The sequence below is a fragment of the Sus scrofa genome, chromosome 5 (genome assembly GCF_054392235.1).
Source record: "Sus scrofa isolate SSC_HxYL_T2T_F1_AM1 chromosome 5, Sscrofa_HxYL_maternal_Yorkshire_Landrace_v2.0, whole genome shotgun sequence".
Classification (NCBI taxonomy): Eukaryota; Metazoa; Chordata; class Mammalia; order Artiodactyla; family Suidae; genus Sus; species Sus scrofa.
In genome coordinates this window covers 6,057,766-6,064,066 of record NC_139387.1, presented here as the reverse complement: position 1 = coordinate 6,064,066, position 6,301 = coordinate 6,057,766, and positions in this window count along the sequence as shown.

Sequence of the window (6,301 nt, the reverse complement as noted above, 5' to 3'; positions counted from 1 at the left end):
GGTGCGCTTTCCGTGCACCCCTGCCGTTTACTCTGTGGGGTTTTTATCCCATTTCCCCCATTTAACAGATGAGAAAAACGAGGCTCAGCGCGGTTGAGTAACTTCAGCGTCATGCAACGGAGAGGGGGCAGTATGAACTCTGGCCTGACTGGTGCCACTGTCCCTCCTGCGCTCCTCACCGTGTGACCCGTGCTGAACGTCTCGGCAGCATCACCCCGTGTTCAACCGCACAGCCCTCGCTGCTCTGTCCTTTCCTCCCTCGCTCTCTGCCTGGTCCATTGCAAACTGGCTGTGCTGAGCTCACTTCCTCCTCTCACATCCTCTTTCGCGGCTGATGGGCTGATGACCAGTGCTCGGGCCCCTGAGAAAAAGCCCACACTCCATCGCAGCCCCGACAACAGCCTGCCACTTAGAACGTCCCAGATTATTAGCCTTTGAATGAATGAACCAGCATAAAAATTCCACCAGCTCCCCCCCCCATCCGACCACCTCCTGGGATGGCGCCCAACTTCCCTGTTGCTCTGGGGACCAGGCTGATCTGCCCCTCCTGGCCCGAAAACCCCCTCCCCTTGTCCACAAGATCTTACCCTTTAAGCCAAGACACTGATCTGGTGGTTCTGCCCTCTCTCCCCTCTCCCCAATCAATCCCATCAATTCACATGCTCTTACTTCTCCTATTATCTTAAAACTAAAAGCAGAGAGAGAGAGAGAGGAAATCAAAAAACCTCTTAGGACCCCTTTGCCCCCTCCAGCTACTGTTGCCTCATTTCCTCCCATTCCCTTCACGGCAAAAGTCCACCAAGTGTCATTTCTCCAAGCTGTCACAGTCTCTCGCCTCCCATTTTCCTTGAAAACCCATCTAATCAGGTTCTTGCCCTTGTCTCCACTCTTCCCCCTAATCTGTCATTTTGCCCTCCCCCCCTCAGTGGCTCCCCATTGAACTCAGAAGAAAAGCCCACCCCCGCTGTTGCAGGGAGGGGGTGATGCGGTTGGAAGAGCCCACAGGCCAGCCCTGCTCTGCCTCAGTTTACTTATCTGCAAAGTTCTGCCTGGGGAGCCTGGCCACCCTGGGACACCGTTTGAAGTCTGGGAGAGAGAAAAGCATCCTTTTTCTTTGGCGTGGGCTCTGGGCATGTTCTCTTCTGCACCAGGAGTAGGGAGTGTGTAGACCAGAGCTTTAAGGTGCCTCGCCACCCGGTGAAGGAAGGGCGCCTCCCAGAACAGAGGCAGGCAGGCCAAGCTCTGAGACACACATAGGGGAACATGACAGCCCCGGAGCCTCTGGGTCCCTCGGGCCCTCTGGGCCTGATCTGACTGGCCCTCGGCTTTCCCATTGTACACTTTGGTTTAACCAGAGGAGCTGGATTCTTTTTTCCTGTACAAAGAAGAATCCTAATTGATACAATCTTTCACTACGGCACTTGCTGCTCCACCCATAAGCAGGCTGGAGCCTCTCCCATTTTAATAAAATGCACAAGAAAACAAAAAGCAAAACAGAGGCCCTCTGTTCACCCCGTTACCTCCCATCCTCTCCTGCCTTCCCCCAGAATCATCTCCACTTGCTTTTTCGGATCCTTCCCTCCCCAGTGCCACCGGCCTGTTCTCACCCGCCTCCTATCCCCTACTGAGGACGGAGTCCCTTGCCAGAGTCATAGCGAGCTGCTTGTGGCCAAATCTTGATACTGAAGGATGAATAACAGTATTTTCATTGCGCTTAATAAGTTGGGAGGTGTTGGTTTGTGTGTCTGATTTCTTTTATGGGTGTTAATGAATTAGAGAGACATATTTGCTTTATCTGTGTAATCAGAGAATAAACTCAAGCCCTGGGCTGGAGGCCTGGGGGGAGGCAAGAACTGCACTGCCCAGAAGAAGGGCCAACTCATGGCAGATGCACAGGACCCCGGGCGGATGAGGCCCCTTCAGGAACGAAGTGTGGGGGTCCCACCCTCAGTTGTCCAGGAGAAGGATCCACAGAGAACACTCACAATGGTTGAGTAGCCAGGTGTCACCCAGGAGAGGCAGTCAAGCCCCGTGTCCCAGCCAAGGACCAAGGTCAAACCTCTAAATCAGTGACCTCAGCTGGTCTTGGGAGATTGTCACAAATGTGAGAGGGTATAGAAGGTCCATCCACAAAGCCCTGGGGAGAAACTACGACAAGGACAGGACAATCCCTACGGGGGACTACAAGCCAGGATGGAACTGATGCTTGTGGTCTTGACATTTTCAAAGAGTCTTAAAGAGATGGAGTCGGTCTCAGATGCAGCCTTAAGAAACCTGTAATTGTGGTTTAAATTGACAGGGGATTGGAGTTCCCTGGTAGCTCAGTGGGTTAGGGATCCCTGCTGTGGCTTGGGTTGCTGCTGTTCAGTGTGGTCCCTGCTGTGGCTTGGGTTGCTGCTGTTCAGGTTCGATCCCTGGCCCAGGAACCTCTGCATGCTGCGAGTGCAGCCAAAAAAATAAAAATAAATAAATTGACAGGGATTTACTTACTCAAGTTTGTAATCAAGGTTGGAATACTCGAGAAACGTTGGATTTCTAAGGTTTCTTTATGAGCTAGAAGGGCTTTAGGGTCCACAGAATTCCCAGGGACTGAGATGGCCTGAGAGCAGCAGTTCTATCAGCAAATGCAGTGGGTGGTTAACAGGCTGCCCCTCTGCTTCTGGTGGCATTTGACAGTTGTCCATGAACCCTGTGTGCCCTTGGCCTCCAGCCCCTCTGACGCATCATCCTCTGGTGGACTCTTTGTCTTCAAACCACCCCTGCCACACACAGGAGTCCCTGGGTGCTTTTCCAGCCCCCTCTCTCCTTGCCCTGTACTTGGCCCAGGTGTCTTGCACACATGCGGCCAGGCTTCCATCCCATCCTGGCCGCCTTCCAAAGCTGAGCCCTTGTCCAGCCTGCAAAGGAACTGCAGGTACCCAGAGCCACCATCCGCTCAGCCTCTTGAAATGGCAGCATCAACACGCACAGGCCCTCATTTCTCCCCAGTCCCCCACCAAGTCTTGCCGATTTCACGTTCTCATGTCTCAAACACCGCTTCTCCTCTCTGTCCCCCTGCAGCAGCCCTCAGCCAGCCGTCAATCCATCACCCAGTCCTTTCTGAGTACTCACAATCTTTGTGGTCCTACAAGCAAGATGGACCCGGGCTGCCATTCGGAGCCCAAGCCAGCACTTCTCACCATTCTCGGTGGACTGGTTAAAATGCAGATTCTGATGCTACGGGGCTGGGCTGGGGCTGTGACTCTGCATTTCTAAGAGGCTCCCAAGCAATGCTGCTGCTGGTCCCAGATTCACTCTTTGAGCACAAGCTCCTTGATCATACAGGTGGGTTTTTTTGGTTGGTTGGCTGGTTCCATATACTACACACCTGTAGTATATGGAAGCTCCCAGCCTAGGAGTCAAATCGGAGCTGCAGCTGCCAGCCTACACCACAGCCCAGGCAATACTGGATCCAAGCTGAATCTTCGACCTACACTGCAGTTTGTGGCAATGCTGGATCCTTAACCCGCTGAGTGAGGCCAGGGAGCGAACCCCCATCCTCATGCAGACAAGGTTGGGTCCTTAACCTGCTGAGCCGCAGTGGGAACTCCTATGCAGGGGTTTTGAGTCTTGCCAAACAGAGTGAGCAAGGGGACATGGAGGGCTCAGGAAGTCTTTTGACCCAATTCTCCAGGGCAAAGGCAATATGCTATAGTTTCTTTCATCAAATCATCTTCCCTAGAACAGGGCTTCTTCTCCTATTACTGGCTGGATCAGGGAATTTCCCAGGATGCTTAGGGAGCTTCCCGAGCTTGGTAATTAAGATGCCCAAGGCTGTCACCCCAAACACCCCTGCCTTCAACCCCTTTCTCTAGCCCTGCCTCTGCCCCAAAAATGGCTTTGGCCTGGCCAGCTCTGTGCCCCTCACCAGTAGCTCCTGTTTCTAAAATATTTTCTTTCTGAACTTCCCAGAGCTCCCAGGGCTGAGGATGAGGTCCAGCCCCTTCACACTGCCCTGCCCTGCTCACCTTCCCAGGCTCCTCCACTCCCTTCCAGCCCAGGATGCACAGGTTTGCTCCATCCAAGAGGACGCATCTTTTCCCTTCTGCTTTTCTGCTCTCCCACGTCTAGTCTTCAGCCTAAGAATGTCCTTCCTACTCCTTGACCAACCCTCTAACTTCTTAACAGGATTTTACAGTTACCACGTTCATCTAATTTCTATGGAAGCTTAGGAAGAATATATTATTTTGACTTTTTTTTTTTTTGGCTGCCCTACAGCAAATGGAGTTCCTGGGCCAGGGATCAGATCCAAGCCACAAGTGTGACTTACACCACAGCTGCGGCAAACACTTGATCCTTAACCCTCTCTGTTGGGCCGGGGATTGAACCTGCATCCCAGCGTTCCAGAGACGCTGCTGATCCCATTGCACCACAACAGGAAGTCCTATTTTGACCATCTTATAGATGGCAAATCTGAGGCTCAGAGAGGCTTGATCACTTACCTCAGGTCACACAGCCAGGAAGGCACTGGGTAAGAATTAGAGCTAAGCCTATCTATCCTTCTGTTGGGCCATCAGCATTTGGCCCAGCATTTGGTTGGTTTTGTTCAGCATTTCCTCGTGAGCCACACTTTGATGCAGGGTTATAGAAGCTGTGTTGTGAGCCCAGAGGAGGTTCACCTATCTGTTATGTTATGAGCTCGTGGTGGCCTCCTCTTCCCAGCTCGTGTTCAGTGATACCACATTGGCAGCATGAAAGTGGCTATGGCGGAAGTCTTTACACCATGGAAATTGGCAAATGCTACAAATTGGGGCTTCCTTCCCGGATCACAAAGGGTTAAGCATTAGCCAGTGGATCGCTACCGCTCAGCATGGTCTGGGAGCCAGGGACAGGCTTCTGGAGGGGTTGACACCCTAGCTGAGCCTGGCAGGATGGGTGCGCAAGCCTTCACCTGGAACATTCTCCCTTCCTGCTTAAGTCTCACACCAGAGTGAGTAAGAGCCCCTGGTCTATTCTAGAAGGGAAGCAAGCAGCTTCAGAGGAGAATGCTAGGAATGCAGAAGGGAATCTAACTGGAGAGCAGAGCAGGTACCAGGGTCCCCTAACCTCGTACTGTCACCTGGGAAAAACGGTTTATCCTGCCGACACTTGGAGGCCAGCGGTGCTTTGCGTGCAGGAGAGAGATGCAAAGGAACATTTGGGGGGAAGAGCTCCCCAGTGGCAGCGAGGAGGAGGAGGGGATGGAGGGGGTCGATGAGGAGGCCACTGAGACACCCACAGAGGAGAGGCTGAGGGCGCCGAGGCAGCCGCCTGGGGGTGGCTGCGGGTGAACCGGCCAGCTGTGAACTCCATGAACCTGGTCACTGACAGGTACCATGGTGGTGAGAAGCATCTAAAAGGAAGCTTAGATTTCTGGTCTGGGCCCCTGGATGCCAGCCACTGAGAGAGGAAACCTGGGCTGTGGATGGTTTTTTGGGGGGAAAGATACCAAACCCAAGTTAAGGTGTGTGAGATGCATTTGAGGCACCTGTACCATCCCAGGGGAGGTGGTCACAGGCAGATGGACATCAGAGCTAGAGCTCCAAGGACAGGGCTGGGCTGGAGATACACAGTTGGCTTATAGTGCTGGACATGCGGACAGAGCCCCAAGGGGAACCAGGGTTCAAGGGCCCCACGGGAGTTGCCTGATATTTTCCACCAGGGTGGCAGAGTGTTTTGTTTTGGTTTTTTTTTTCCTCTTAAAAACAATGAGAGCTTCCAGTTTCCAGCCCAGCACGAAAAGAATTTGGAAGCCATCACTCCCATTCTCACAAGAAAAAAAATCTGAGCACAGTGCAAATCAATAGCTCTTCTCAAATCCATCAGAGAACAGGTCATAGGGCAAACCAGCTGCCAGAGAACCAGATAGAGAGGTGGAGAGAGGCTCACAGATGCCCCAGAGCAGAAGCCACAGTGCCAGCAAGTGCTGGCAGGGCACTTCCACTGCAGTGACAGGTGCTGGAGCCTCAGAGTAGAGGAGCTTCAGGGGACCCGCTCTTTCACCCTGTGCTTTGCGGCTGCGGGGGTGGGGGGGGACCCAACCACGCTAAATACACCATGAACATTCAGTTCCCTGTGATGTAGGGAAAGTAAAAATTGTCTCCTGTCCTCTTAGGATTTTCTGCTAGGACTGACATAAAACAGGGTCACAGCAGAAAAGCCTGCAGATTTTATTTATATGAAAATGGAGCCCTGAGACTTCCCATTGTGGCTCAGCAGGTGAAGGACCCGACATTGTCTCTGTGAGGATGTGGGTTCGATCCCTGGCCTTGCTCAGTGAGTT